This window comes from Paroedura picta, chromosome 7, assembly GCF_049243985.1.
Source record: "Paroedura picta isolate Pp20150507F chromosome 7, Ppicta_v3.0, whole genome shotgun sequence".
In the NCBI taxonomy this organism is placed as follows: Eukaryota; Metazoa; Chordata; class Lepidosauria; order Squamata; family Gekkonidae; genus Paroedura; species Paroedura picta.
In genome coordinates this window covers 69,737,174-69,751,456 of record NC_135375.1, presented here as the reverse complement: position 1 = coordinate 69,751,456, position 14,283 = coordinate 69,737,174, and the positions used below count along the sequence as shown (strand labels likewise).

General features: G+C 39.4%; 1 long non-coding RNA gene across 2 annotated transcripts in view; it reads right to left on the bottom strand.

Moving 5' to 3' along the window:
* Positions 1-2,639: 2,639 nt before the first annotated feature.
* Positions 2,640-14,283, bottom strand: part of LOC143841821 (uncharacterized) — a 31,009-nt gene continuing 19,365 nt past the window's right edge. Inside the window, exons 4-5 of one of the 2 annotated variants that reach the window (XR_013232867.1) lie at positions 5,035-5,202; positions 2,640-2,873 (exon numbers count right to left, since the gene is read on the bottom strand). This is a non-coding gene — a long non-coding RNA (uncharacterized LOC143841821). Of the gene's footprint in view, positions 2,874-5,034; positions 5,203-12,128; positions 13,084-14,283 lie in introns of those variants that run through there. The other variant, XR_013232868.1, reaches the window with a different exon arrangement.

The window sequence follows — 14,283 nt, the reverse complement described above, 5'->3', positions numbered from 1 at the left end:
GTAGAAAATAATTTTTTTTTAATTGCCATGATTGCATTGTAATGCAAAACCATTAAAACACCAACAAGGGGTGGGCTGTTTTATCATGTCATCCCACATACACACATATGCAGACTGTCCCTAATATCAGTAAAACCATGAAAAAATAGAAAGAAGGATCAAACATGGTGGCAAGTAGGGGGTGGCTATTTCATTATTTTGTCGCATTGTAATGAAATTAGACATGATTAAAAAAAATAAGACAGTGGGGTAGATGATTGAAATGACACTTGAGGGGGGGAGCAACAACTAACTGGGACAGCTTGCAGTTTTTCCTCTTATGCACAGCCCTGCCCCAACATTCTCATCAATGGATCCTGAGGGCCTGAGTCGAGCCTGGCCTGGGACTGCCCTGGACTGAGCTCAATACCGTGCAAAAGCAGGAAGTAGCCCCGTGCGCAAACGAGTGGTGATAGCAGCCTAATCCTGCATGCAGAAGACATCCCAGGAATGGGATAATGATGACATGGTAGCAGAATGCGAAGAAATAAGCCATTATTCTACTTTGGCTGGAGTTAAAAACATGACTAACAGCCTGAATAATCTGCATTGGGAGCCTGATGGCTGCTTTATTCAGCCCCCTCCTTTCTGCCAGCTACAACTCCAGAGGTGGGCTCCTGTACATGGACAGAGAATAGTCACAATAATTGAAGTACTGGGATGAATTCTTGGTGGAGGCCATTTCTCCTCAGTAACTACTGAGAAAAAGTACTTACATTCTCAAGAATCAAACTCAGGGTTCTTTATTGAATTCCATGTGTGTCTCTTTATATGTAAATGTATACCAGTTTTAGCATATGTTACTACAATACTGAATTGCAGTTATCATGTACATTTGTTGCCAAGTATTAATTAGCAAGCCAAGATAGTGATTCTGCCTTTGTTAACTTATTATTAGAACAGATTTTTCCATGCATCCCATAAATAATTATAGAATCAAGAAGAAAGAAAAAGGCAGATGTCATGGCCAAATTTTTTAGTGCAGATACATACTTTAAAGTATTACTGAAGCTTCTCAGCTCGGTCTGTGGTTCTTCTGTGTGCGCTTGTGTTTGCATGCTATAAGTCAACTCTGTTAAGCTGAATTATTAGCTAAATGTGCAATTGTAACACAGCTACTATTGTTGTAAAGTGTTGTCATTATTACCTTCATCAATTAACATCATGGTAGGCATCTGGGCAGGAATCCATGCATGTTTTAATACATCAGCCCTATGCATTAGATCCATTTTGTTCTTTTAACTGTCTTTATTATAACACATTGTCACAATAAAATAGGATTGCAGAATGTTGCATGTCTGGCTATGCATTTCTAATTTGTTTTCCAAAAGGTAGGCACATTCCCAGTACCGGATAGTTTTTGGTAAACTTTGGCACTTCTCCAGGAGCATTAAATGTGTGTCTGTTTTTCATTTGTAGTAAATAGACGACACATCTTCTCTTATGTTCCATCATGGGACTGTTGTACTTTTCAGATTTCAGAGAAGACATAAATTATGGGATGTTTGAGTCCCTCAATACCATTTCAGTATTCAGTCTTGGGCTTGCATTTATTTGGTTTGGAATTATGAATTTTTTGGGGGTGGGGTGGGGGTTCTATCATTCTATATGGGGATATTTTCAGGTGCCTATGGTTGTGCGTGGTGGCATCTGAATTGGCCATCCCAGTCTGATGCAGGCAGCGCCACACTGTGGGGGAGGCGGCGCACACACGCAGGTGCACACACGTTTCAATGTCCTTTTTAAAGCATGGTGATCAGAGCAGCACACAGCACTACAAATGGGGCTTTGCTATGGATCTTTATAAGGATTGATTTATTGTATTATTTTCTGTTATATAATCAAAACACAATTTCAGTGGTGAGTCAATAGTCTTTGCATTGCTAATCCCATTGATTTTACTGGTCAAGTCAAATTCCTGCCCTGTTCATCAAGTAGTGCAACAAAAACTGGAAGAAATTCACAGTAGAATCCTAACAAGGTCTACATAGAATCCTGGTCTGGGTTGTTCAGTGGGGCTTACTCCAAAGAAAGTGTTCTTATAATTGCACTGTCCACAGCTCTATAGCAACAATCCCAAGAGCTTTGCAAATGTGTGCTGTATTGATATGAGACATAGGAAAAGACAGGCAGCCAGGTATATACAATGAATGAAGGCTACTCCAGGAATCCAACAGAATATCTGTACAGTACTTTTAGGGTCTGAAATCACAATAGTCTTTCTTCACTTGATAGGCTGATAGAGAAACTGTGTTCAATTTTGATGGAATTCCCATATGAATTTCACAAAGTCTTCTTAGAAACTAATAAGAGATTTTTAAAGTGGCAACCATTTCCCACTAGAATTATTGCCCATTGTATAGGTAAGCATAAGCAGCTTTCAACATGACTATCTGATGGTTTGTCCATCCAGCTGACCATCTCTCTCTCTCTCTCTCTCTCTCTCTCTCTCTCTCTCTCTCTCTCTCTCTCTCTCTCTGCCCTCCCCTCCTCCCACTGCATTGTGCTTCTCAGCATGGGTGCAAAGTATATGCCAAGCCAGGAGTTAATAAGCAATGAGTCTTTTACAGTACAATTCGTACATTTATTTAATGCTCCTTATCTACAAATATCCCAAAGGATTTGAGATGGCATCAGGAAGGCAAAACCTCGCCTATAAAATGCTAAATGAAATTAAAGTCTGTTGAGCCTCTCACTCAAACCACTGTCTCTCACTCCAGAGATTCCAATATAAATGCCTCAGGGAAGGAAAAGAACAAAAAGCCCTGGAGAAGCAAAAACTTAAATTCAGCAGTATATTGTAGGATGGCAACATCTGGCCTCCTTATTAAAGGCTAGAAAAAATAAAGAGGGAAAAGGTTAATGAGAGATCTCTCTTTTGCAGAAATCAAATCACATTGCATTTAGATGTACCACTTTTTCTTGGATATAGTACAAAACAATTCTCTTCCTTTGGCATGTTTTTTAATACTATGAGCTAATGTCACATCTTGCCACAGCTGTTTCTTCTGAATACAGGGAATTTAGCTGTGGGTTTACTTGTTTTGTGTACTAGATGGATTTAGTTCCTAAAATACTGTGCTACAAATACTTTACATGAGCAAGCCCATTATTCAGCAGTGTTGCATGGGTAGGACATGGAGCAACGATTTTATCACCAGTGGAAAGAGATAGGTGTTTCCCTTCCTTATTAGTCCAATTCCTTCTTGCTTTTGAATTAGGAGCCAGCAGTGAGGTCTTTTAAAAATAGTAAATAAATAAATGTTAGATTTCTCCAAGTTTCTGTTGTTGTTAATGCTCATTTGTACAAGCAAGCACTATCACTTCCAATAGTGGTAGGATAGCACTATTTGGCATGGCTTCATCAGTGTTTCCCCCAGTCCTCGTGCAGCAATGTCATACTGAAATAGGTTTTTGAACTATTTTGACAAGGATGGTGCATAAAGAGAAAAGGTATACCACCTCCTTGCAGTGGTTTAACATCATCTCAGGTTTTGTGATTCTCCCAATTCTTTTGAACTAGTCTTTGTTACATCGGCCACTCCCACTTTTCTGATGCTCATAATTTTAAAATTTGCTTTGGCTATATTCTTGACATGTGCCACCTAGTTTTGGATATATTTTTAATATATGCTATTCTGTTGTATAAAGTGAGCTCACGCTCATTAAACTTTTTGCTGGGATGAATTTTGCTAGTCCTTCAAACTGCCTTTCTCAACATTTATACCATTGAGAAACCCCAGAAACAGTCTACAGGCTTCGGAAAAAAACAAACGTGGCACAATCATGCAGAATAAAGTTGGAAAACATAGCTGTGGACATACCCACCTGGGGTCCCTCCCCTTCCCTAGGCCGATCATTGGCCATTTTAAAAGGGAGGCCAGGTTGATATGATCATATATAGTCATATCACCTGCTAAATAGTTAACAAATTTTTTAAATATAAAAACTAATTAATTCTCACCCATTCAGGAAACTCTTCCAGGGCTATCAAGAAACCCCAGGGTTCCACGAAACCCCGGTTCAGAAAGCCTGCTTTAAGGTGTCACTGGACATGTGGTAGTTTTCCAGTTAAAATAACAACAGATTTAGATGCTAATAGAAGATGAATGGAGTTCTGTTCCATTCTATTTGATTCTGTTCCATTTGTCAAGAATGGGATTGTGCTTCAGCTATTGTGACACTGTGACCGATTATGCAATGGCTGGGAAAGGCAGGCCGGCAGCTGCATGCCAGCAGGGCTAATGCCTGCTTACCCATGATGGCAGTGCCGTCTAGGCTGCCTCCCATCCCTGGCTTGAATTAGGGCCCTTGATGGCCTGTGGCAAGGGAATGTGGATTCTTTCACTTTCCGTGTCTTGCCACGGTGGCCAGCAGAGACCAGGCCAGGGCAGGCCCATGAACAACGGAAGAGGCAGGCCTTTGAAATCTGGCTCCCCCCCCCACCTACGGTACTGTGGAGCCAAGAGGGGCATTTGTACACCTCCCGATGGTAGGATAGCAGCATGCTGCTACCCAACCATTGTGTGGTGGGACCCTCATGCCCCCCTGCTGTTGCCACCGCCTCAAGGTGTGGTGGATTCTTCCTGCCCTGGAATTGTGTGTGTGCACACATAACTCCAAGGCAAACCATGTGTGCCAGGGGATTTCATCCCCTGTGAAGTACACGTGAAGTGGCAGGGCATGGTGCCCCACCACGAGGAATCGGCACACCTGGCCATGTGCATCATCAGTCTATGAGAGGATCTCAGAGAGCCCTGGCAGACTGAGAATTATGGCATTAATGCAGTTCTTCCTGCCTTAAAAGGACTAACATGTATTATCCCAACTGATAAAGACAACTAGTTCACTATATATAATTTCTCAAACTCCCTCCTTACCTTTCTAATTTGTTGAATTAATGAAGAAAGTTTCATTGCTGAACTGGCAAGCAATTCAGTTGTTTGACAAAATGTAGTTGGAGATGTGTTCCTATTACTCAATTCAATTACTTACATTGACATTTTGTCTTTGGATAAACTGGTCCCTTTGTATCCTCATGGTATTACATGAAGTTGATGTAGCTCAGATCTGAATTATTACATCAGGATAACCCACAAGGGGTCAAGAAACCCTGTCCTTGATTTTCAGAGAAGGCCAGTAGAGTAAAATGCAAGAGCCAATCTGTTTGAAAACAAGGAGAGATGCAATTACACATCTGGTAATCAGTGTTTGTGCAGGTGTTGCTGGAATAAGATTCAAGCAGATTAATTATTTACACAGATTATGTTGACGATTTGCAATGGACTTAGGGGAGGCTTCCTGGCACGGTTTGGGAGGAGGATTGTTTGTGATTAACTTAAAAGCAAGGATAAAGCAATGCCATTATTAAGTAAATACTACAGTCTATAGTAACATTTAACTCGCAGCTGAGTAATGTCCTGAATGAAGATTGGCTTTGTACAGCTGAGAAAGGAAGATGAAATAGCATTGCTGTGAGCGTGCTAAAATCTGGTGTTTCTCTTTCCTCTCGTCCTTTCTGCAAGTGGCTTAGTGCACAGGAGAAAGAGGGGAAACAAATTGGAATGTTCTAAATATTGAGATTCAGTTGCTATAATATGCTTATGGGCATTATAGTAGAAAAGAGTGTCTGGAGGCAGAGTGAGGGACTTGACCTAATGCCCTTATCTCTCAGCCTTCCAACTCCACTCTAATGAACATATACTCATAATTATTTCTCAAATAGTTTCTATCTAATTTTAAAGTGGGTAATTTATAGCACTTGTACAAAACCGCCGCAAGTTTCATTAAAATATGCAGCACAAGAAGAACTTTGAGCAGAATATATTTCTTTACTGTTCCACAAAGTCATACATATTTATAATAAACCTCTTCAGTTGCTTTAATAATAGCATTCTCTTCCACAGATCTGAATACTAATGCTAATATTTCTGCTCAGCTAGAAGAATGGTTACCAAAGACCATATAGAGAATGACTTGTTGTTTGGTGAATGCATGTGGGTTCCTGCTTTTCGTTTCTTCTCCCTTAATTAAGATTTGTTTTGTGATAGACCCTACATTGTAAGCAAGAAATAAGTGGCCTATAATGAAAAATAACATCTTGTCCACTCCTTCAGGCAAATAACAAGTTCTGTAAGTTGGATCCTTAACTCATGCTTGTGAAATGAGAGACTACCTTCTCAGAGCTGCCATTCTCTAGTGGTTGCAGTAGATAGAAGGTAAAATGGCTGAATCCAAGGCCACTTTTCTGACAAAAGAAGTCAAGGGGCTCAGGATGCTACTGAAAGCTTTCTACCTTCCTCTGATGCCAAGTCTCAGGGAAGGGACTGTCGCATCTACTTCAGTCAGCTTTCATTTTTTGCCTTGTAAAGAATAGCAGTAAGTTGATATAACAATAGTATATCCAATGTTTTCTCTACAGGAAAGGAGGAGGAATTATGGTAAGATGGCTGCTAGCTTAAAATATCTAGGTTGGATTTCTTTTTCCTGTTTCAAGCTAGCATTGATCAAATTGGTCATTTTGTTTTCAATTCATTTCCTAATCCTAATATAGAGGTTGTCTTTTCCAGTGTGGCAGCAAACTGGTTGACACTAGGTGTTTGAAGATGGTTATTCTTAGTTGTCTTCTTAGTCGTATTCTCTCCAGGATAGACCAAGCCCCATGAACCTTTCCTCATATGACTTGATCTCCAAGCCCCTCACCATCTTTACAGCCCTCCTTTGGACACACTCCAATTTATGTACATCTTTCTTCAGTTGTGGTGCCCAAAACTGAACACAGTACTCAAAGTGAGGTCTGAGTGAAGTAAAGTGGTAACATCACCTTGCGTGATCTGGACAGTATATTTATTTTAATACAGCCCCAAATCCCATTTGTTTCTATGGCCATCGACAGGCGGGACTGCCAGTTCTCCACCAGCACCATCAATGAATCACCAGGAGGCATCAGGTACTACAGAGCATTCCAAAATCCAATCTCTTTATTCCGAAATCCAATCTCAATGGATGGGCTAAAATGCGCCCATTGCCCAAATAGGAAAGGGGTAGCATTTTGAGCTGGGCCCACAGGGCATAGTGGTCTGACCATAGAATGGCCGATGCTGCCACCAGATCCGCCTCTATCCCAGCACCAAAGGTCAAATGGAGGGTGTGGCTGGCCTGATGGGTAGGACTCGTAACAAATTGTGAGAGCCCCAGTATCACCATGGTCAACACTAGGTCCACCTTTGCATCCACATGGACATTGAAGTCCCCCAAGACTATAAGCCTGGGAAACTGCAACATCCAGTCATCCACTGCCTTCAGCAGGCACAACAGGGCATCTGGTGGGACATTAGACATGGTCCCCGCAATGGTCCTACCATGTCCCTATTCTTTTTCTTACTTTGAACATAACTAAAGAATGTTGCTGTTGTTTTCTTGCTAGCCTAAGCTCATACTGAGTTTTAGCTTTTCTAACACCCTACAAGCATTGGTTATTTGTTTATATTCCTCCTTGGTTATAAGGTCCTCCTTCCATTTCCTAAATGAGTTCTTTTTATTATTCAATTCTTTTGAAAGCTGTTTATGGAGCCATCCTGGTTTCTTTAGGTTCCTCCCAGTTTTATTTCTCAAGGAAATTGTCTGCAATTATGCCTTGAGTATTTCATTTTTGAGAAACTCCCAACCTTCTTGGACTTCCATCTCCTTAAGTTTTTCTGACCACAGGATTCTACCCAATATATCTGGAGAATCTGAAAGCTTAGACAACTCGAACTTCTCCTCCTGTAATACAGTTTAAGAAAAAAAAAACTTACACTTCTGTATTGCCATGGTATCACAGCACAACATAAATTATTTCCTCAGAACCCTTTTCGGGATTCTTTGTATGATGGTTCCTCTTTATGCTTGGGTAGATTTGTGATAGGCTGGCCATGGTAACTGGACCCTGATGATTGTGTGTTCATGATAATGATTTGAAACACAGAGCATGGACACCAAGCTAATAGGAAGACAGCTGTTTTATCACACGATCCCCCCTCTTTCCTCATTCATACCCTCACCAGAAAACACAAAAGGAATATGCTTTAGCTGCCCAATACCCAAATTACTGCGCACAATGAAGATAACATTTTTATTTGTACGGAGGGCATATAGCTTTGTGGTCCTGCAGCAACACGTACCGTGTCAGTTTTTTTATTATTCTGATCTGGAAACAGAGAGGGAAGGTGGGTATGAGGGCAGGCACAATGGACTGTCGTGTGTTTCTCCCTTCAGGTGAGCTTGCCCTGTTTGCACCCCGATTGGAAGCACAAGAAGTGGCAAATCATGATTTTGTGACTTCCATCATCTCAAAGCAAATCTGACTAAAACTCACACCAGTCTCTGCACAGCACAGGTTGCTGCCCATGTCATGTGGAAGCAGCGCTAAAACGCACAAGCAATGAGAGGCTGTCCGGGGGCAAATAACTCATGCTGAATTGGTCTTTTTATAGCCTATTCATCAGCACTGGATGAACACAACTACTATATTAGAAGAATGTTATACCAGTGTATCTCTAGACACGCCAGTGTATCTCCATATTATATTGTTCTGGGGCTTATATAACAAGTTACAAAGTGGTCTTAAAATTATCCTGTTAAATGCCTTAAATTTAATGTACTAATGTGATTTGAAAGTATTTGATTTATCTAGATTCTTTTTGTAAACACTAGTCATTTGGAACTAGAATTTACTCTTGTACGAAGACTTCATCTTTGTGCTAATAGCTGTGCACCATTTTTTTCCCCCATACAGCAATTCCTTTGTTATTTGCTAGGAATTAACCAAGTCTCACTTTTCTTTCCCTATGCTTTTGGATTCCTTCAGAAATTGTCAAAAACAGCAATATTTTGATTTGTGCAAGAGAAGATCTTGAAGTATTTGAAAGTAAAATTTGTATAACATTTATAATTTGGTAGAACAGGGGACTAATTAAGGTCTGTAATATTCCGAAGGCGGAAATGGATTGTCACCAAGAAAGTGTTTGAAATAATAATTTACTCAGAGAGAGAGAGAGAGAGAGAGAGAGAGAGAGAGAGAGAGAGAGAGAGAGAGAGAGAGAGAGGAGGTAATGGACTGATGAAAATAATGGGATTAGTGTATATCTTGCAAGGGGTTGCTGAATAATGGAACAAATTGTCAAAAGCAGTGATGGACACAAGTGTGAATTATTCTGACAGATTTCTGGAGGAGAGAATTGGAGGGGGATAGTTGCTAGCTAGATTTTCAGGATGATAACCTATGATATATGAACAGATTTAATTTCAGCCTGTAGAATTGATGGGAATTCTGAGCTACAAACAGGTGAAACATGTTGTATTGAGATTACCACAGTTAGTTTTGGAAGGTCTGGATCAGTAGTGATTTAAGAACTTAGATCCACCTTTTATCCACAGATGGTTGTAATATGTCACATGACTAGAAGAGGGCAAACTGGTGCCAGTTACTATTTTTCCATCCCAGGATCATCAGATAAAGAAAGCAATGGTTAGGAAACACAAGCTGAATACCAGGAAGTGTACCACTGTCAGGAAGTTGCCAAGGGTAAGGGCCACGTGGGGCTCCTCTCTGCATGTATACAAAAGCACATTGACCCTTAGTTTCCACACATGTACTACCAGCAGCTCCTTTAAAAGATCTGCAAAAATGTTGTGCCTATAGGAGTTTGTGACTCAGCAGGTAGAACTCTTTGGCTAGACAAAAGACCAGTTGATCTTGAGATACTCTGTGTTCATGTATGAGAATTAATTGCAGACTAGGCACTAGTGCAATGCCAAGATGTTGTTGCAAGTATTTATAAATTATAATTGTTGAAACTTGATTTTCTCATTTTAACCAGTTTGGGGTTAAATAATTACCCAGTTTTTTAAAAATAAAGTAAGGTTTCTTAAGTATTCAGGTGCTTCTGTTTATATTCTGGTTCTTCTGTTTATGTAAGAGTTGAGCTGAGGCTCTTGCCATTTCTATTTTATAATGTTATTGTTATGATCATGTTAAGTTATTATTGTTATAATGTTATTACTGTTATCACCTGTTACCATATGTTATCTGTATCTTTTCCTGTTTTCTGTAAACCGCCCTGAGCCCTCGGGGAGGGCTGTCTAATAAATAAATAATAAATATTGTTCCTTGAACAGTTCCGCAGGGCCTGCAAAAGAGAGCTCCTCCACCGGGCACCTGGTTCTCAACCAGAACTACCGCTTCCCAAAAGCCCTCACCCTGAGCCTCCCTCCTATGGCACCCACTACAACTCCACCTAACCCATTGGGCTATCAGTAAGCATTAATTTAATGTTCTCTATATTTTTCTACTGTTCTATGTTGTTTGTTGTTATCACTTTATTATTGTAAAAATAAGTTACCTGTATTGTTTCCATTTTATGTGAACCACCCTGATCCTTTGGGGAAGGCAGTATTAAACAAACAAACAAACAAACAAACATTTCCCCCCAAGAAAAATAGACATGCAGAAAATAAAAAAGAACAAAGGAATTATACATAATAATTATACATAATAGTGAAACATTGTTCATTATATAATACAAAAAGTATGAATTAATAGACATCTGATTTATAGCCTTTTCCTCCTCTTCAAATTCTAACATGTCACCTGCTCTCCCAGATCTTAACATTATTCAATATTTAACAAAGCTTATTACTATCCTACCATCATGCCATTACTTTTATTATTAGTACTTGTTCCGATGTACATAGTCTATACAGCTCTACATTAACATTTAAGCAAAAACATTTTTATAGATCAGAGTAACAATTCTGCATAAATCCAATATCAAAAGGGAAACACTGAAGATGGTATAAATTGTTATGAATGTCAGGGTGTTTTTTTTTAACACCATGATTCTCACTATTATTTTAACAACTGTTCTCATAGTAAAATCTCCATTCTCAGTAGCATATTCTTATGGTCCATTAGAAAATTAAATTTTAATACCTTTTACATTCTTCCATGTATTTTCTTTCTCTTTTTTGTGTCGTTTTTTGCAAGTCCACCACATATGATAAAAAGTCCCATCTATTTCCTGACATTCTCTAATCCCCCCCCCCAATATTATTGGGCATGATATACCACCTAAAAACATTTAATACCAGTTTTTGCTTAATGTCTGACTAGCTGTGAACTTAATTTGTTTCTCCATAGTTATTCCCATAGTTGCTGAACTGCTAGGACCATAATTCAGAAGTGGTTCATTGGTTAGTTGTCATTGCCATCCCCTTGTTTGTCTTCACTAGAGCCCAATCCCTTACAGGAAGCTCTTATCTTTTGAACTGTGTTCCCAGAGAGCCAAAGGGGGCATCATAATAACATAGAGCTGTTGGGTAAGTGTTCCATCTAGTCCAACCCAAGTGTTCCAACTAGTCCAACACAATGCCCTACTATACAGTGAGGGCCAACACACAGGGCATAGAAGCCAAAGCCCTCCCCTAATGTTGGGTTTCAGAGCTTTGCTGTCCTTCATTATGGAGGCTCCATTTACTCATAATGGCTCATAATCATTGATGGACCTATCCTCTATGAATCTGTCCAATCTCATTTAAATCCATCTGTTCTCATGTCCACAGGCAATGAATTCCACAGTTTAATTAATCAGTGAGTAAAGTATTTCCTGTTGTCTTTTCTGTACCTTTGTTTATGAATTTCATTATGTACTCCCCACACTCCAAGTTCTTGTATTATGGAAAGAGGAGAAAAGGTTACCTCTGTCCACTTTCTTCACTTCATACATAATTTTCATAAATTTCCATCATTTCCCCCTTACTCATCTTTATTCTAAATTATAGGGAAAATTCTCCAACCTCTTTCATCCAAGTATTAACCAGTGTCAGCCCTGCTTAGCTTCTAAGACCTGATATAATCAGGATATCCAGGGTATTCCAGGTCAGGGCAACTCAGCATTAATTCTCTGAATTCCTGGTACCTGCTACTGGACTTGCAGCTCAGTTCAGTATTGTCCAGCCCTTCTTCAACAGCTTGTGGTATGAAAAGAACAAATTTAGAGTCCTGTGGCACCTTTAAGATACAACAAAGTTTTATTAAAGGTATGAGCTTTCGTATGCACGCTAACTTCCTCAGAGACAATGTCAATGTGGTATGAAATTTTGCTGTCTTTTTGAGAAAACACCCCATATTTTCTCTTTTTCCCATTTGATATTGGTCTGTAAATCTTTGTCTTTTGATATCACTTTAAATCCAGGTAAGGTCATTATCCAATTTGTTCTATTTGTTGTATTTGCTTCGGGTTCATTCATCTTGGTCCAGGCCACAGATAAAGACTTCTTTAAATTATTCCACATGATGAGCCATTCACATACAGTATCACAACATGATCTAGATAATTTCATCAAACAGTTACACATGAGGGGGGGGAGGTGAGAGGGAGATGTGACTGTGATGCATGTTCTCCCAGTCACATGAACAGCTCAGCATGGACTGGCAACAGCCAAACATGATGGGGAAAATGGCCTATCATAATGTTTACACCAGTGTTGGGGCTGCTTGACTTGATGCAAAAGAAAACATCACACACGTACTTCAGCAGGCAGTCTGATCTCAAGTGCTGAGCTTTTCAAACTTGTGAGAGAAGTCAGAGTCAGTAAGGCCATGGCTATATGATCCTTTATAAATTCCTTGTATTATCCTATTCCTGCTTATAATTTGACCAGCATTATCTGGTTATGTGTAGTGGTTGTACTGCAGTACACAGAGGTCAAGCCAGCAGTTCCTTGTGTTTCCCAGCAGTCTTACTGATGTAGGGGGAAAGGCATTTATTCAGAGAAAGGTCTCTGCAAATGATTCTGGTTTTAGACATGTCCCCCAGCCTTACAACAAGTTCTGGAACAAAGCAGTACAAGTGGACAATTCTGATGTTTAGTTTCTGTCTGTTCATGGGGGAGGGGGTAGAGTCTTCTTTAACTTCACATTTCTTTTTTTAAGTATCACTGTGCTTTCTGTATAGGAGTGAGATTATGAATTTCTTGATCTTGATTTCAACTGTTGGAGGTGTCCTATAATCAAATGTACAAGCATTGTTTGCACAAGCAAAAAGATAACTCAATAACTTTAGTCAAACTTGGCACAATCCTCCCCACCCCGCAAACCCCTTTACACAGGTCTTCTCGTTGTAGAATTTATTTCCATATCCCATTGAAACCTATTATCTCGTCATTATTTATCATATCAAACATCCCTTTTTAATTTCTACTTCAATGGAATTTTTGTTCTTGTTCCCCACCCTCCTCCTCTCCCTTCTGCTTTTATAAAGTTGCACAACCTTTGGGGAAAAGGGAACGTTGTTTACAATGTGTAATTATGATACTAAAAAAGAAATCAAATCACAAATTCATTGTGGAGTGTTTGATCCAGAATATTGTTAGAAACATAATTAATAACAGAAAATATTTGAAACAACATTTTTCAACTGGGGGCATATTAACCAGCCAAGGAAAAACCACCTGCCTTTTGAAGGAATGAAACTTTGAATAAGTTGATGTTTTCTTTTTGCTTACATAAAAAGGTCACAAAGTAATTTTACCAGTTTTCATCCCTCATTATTTTATAATCATAACTTTTGCTGCATATAAAATATTCAGAAAATATCTGTTTACAGTTAGTTACTTTTTTTCAAACAACCAAATGCAAAATTATAATGCTCTCTCAAACATGTTAAAAACTAGTACATTTTCTGTACTCTGTTCTTGATCATTTCCCTCAGATATCCAGTTGGTCTAACTTTGTGAAATCCCCTTCCTTGTTGCTCAAAATGACCCTCAGAATAGTCATAAATTAATATGAAATAAATTGATTAATGTAAAATAAAATTTGCATCATTATATGAATTTGTAGCAGTATACATCACTACTTTGAAGGTTGACTGCTGCTTGAAGCCTTGACATTTAAACTGTGGCATCCCATAGGGTCCCATCCTGTCCCCCTTGCTTTCTAACATGTACATGAAGCCACTGAATGGGTCATCCAGATATTTGGGCTGAAGACTCATGACAGCATCCCCAAGTCCCCTGGAAAGACACCTCCTCAATTTTAGGGATAAATGCTGTGTGGGGAGTAAACCTGATCAGGATGGTAACATGAGATATGTCCATTCTCCCCACCTGTCCCATTTTCAAAACCCCAATATTAGGGCTCTTGAAAATTGCCTTCCTCCCTTCCATGCAAATGACTGAGACCCTGCAGCATTTATAAACAGG